The following is a 1718-nucleotide window of genomic DNA, read 5'->3' on the forward strand; positions in this document are numbered from 1 at the left end:
CGCTGGCTAGTGCTGGTGTACTTGGTGTGATGGTTGCAAGTTGCCTGTGGTAAATCATTAACGTCTTAAACAACACCAGAAAAGCCACCTGTGCTTTCGCTTGTGCGGTTCCTCACCGTTGTAGGGCTTGTGGTACTCATGAGTAGTGTCTGACCGCAGCCTGACTGCTGTAAGGGCCTCTCCTTGCCACAGGCTGTCTCCCTCCTTGTAGTCCAGGAGGGACCTGGAGCTCACAGAGAATGGTTTGGTGCCAGAAGGAGGAGCTGACGGATTGTGGAGAGGTTTGGTGGGAAATACTGCGTTCACCATCCACGGGAGGACCGTGAAGCCTTGAAATCACCCACGGCTTCGGGGATTCAGCTGAGAGCAGCCCATCCTTGTCATGCACCAGGCAGATGTGGAGACTCTTCGGAACAAAACGCCCTCCCCTGCGAACTGCCTTTACCTTGGGTTGGTGAAGTTGAATTTAAAAGCTTCATTTATGCCGAGGATTTACAGGACTTGGGATTTGCAAGTCACGTGAACAATATCCAGTGGGAGACTTTTTGTTACAACTGGTTTGACTGAGGATGCTGAGCGTATCGGCCATAACGTAGTTTGAAATAAGCCTCCTGCGCGCCACAGCAGTGGGGAAGTGACGTGTGAGGAGAGTCCTGGGCTCTCTGCAGGGCACAGAGGATCTCAGGGAGATGCATTTTTTGCCAGGAGGGCCGAGCTGCCCGTTCTCTTGGATGAACGGCTCCTCTGCCGATGTGCAGCATCTCTTGGGTAATGCTGGTGGCGATCGAGAACTCAGTTTCTGAGCTAATTCTGCGTTTGGAGGGAGTCGTGGCAGAGCGAGGAAAACCTCTACGATTAGCAGCCCTGAGCGTGCAGGCGTTCACGTTTTTTTGTTAAGCTCTTCTGGCTCGTGAATGCCGGAGCTGGTGACTGGGTTGGTTGTGAAGTTGTGTTTTAATGGGGATTTGGCCGTGCAAGTTCTTAGCTGGCTCTGCAAGCTGCAGCTTGTGTCCCTCGGTGATTAGTCTCGGCCTCTCGGTGTCGCCTTCAGACGGAGCAGCTGATCTGCTGCTCACAGTAATCTCGGTGTTTTTCACTGTGGTGGGTACATAGCAAGGATAGCAAAGTGTCTGCTGAGGTGATAAACCTCCCAGGTGGCTTAGTTTATTCTTTCTGCTACTTCTACCCTCTCTAAGAGAAGCTGATTTACTCTTCTGTGGGTGTCCCAGTGTGGCAAGTACCAAAGATCGAGCTTTTGGGGAGGCTGATTGAAATCTGGGTAAGATTTGGTACTCCTGCTGTCACCCCGAAGTGAGGGTGCTGCCTATCCTTAAATCGATAGCTGGTGGTTTAGGAATATCGATTTTCTGGCCTAAACATGTGATCTTCACAGAAATATCCCCGGGGGAGCCCTCGTGGGAGGTGGTTGTGTAGTTAAAACCTCTTGGCTGGCTTGCCCGGAGCAGACAGCAAGCCTAATAATGGGTTAACCTGTCTTGGCTTGAAATCTTTCAGCGTGCGTGTGTGTCTCAATTCTGGAGGGAAGCAACCGCTGTGTTTGTTTTCAGAGGGCTGTGCAGGTCCCTTCAAATCGAGACGTGCCGCAGGCTGGCCAAACGCGCTCCGTGAGAGAGCGTCCTTAAGGAAAGTGGGAGGAGGCTCAAATGCAGCTAAAACGTGTCCCCTGCATCCTCTCGTCTCCTCTCTCTGCAGGAATG

The sequence above is a fragment of the Apaloderma vittatum genome, unplaced genomic scaffold (assembly GCF_000703405.1).
Source record: "Apaloderma vittatum isolate BGI_N311 unplaced genomic scaffold, ASM70340v1 scaffold6713, whole genome shotgun sequence".
NCBI lineage: Eukaryota > Metazoa > Chordata > Aves > Trogoniformes > Trogonidae > Apaloderma > Apaloderma vittatum.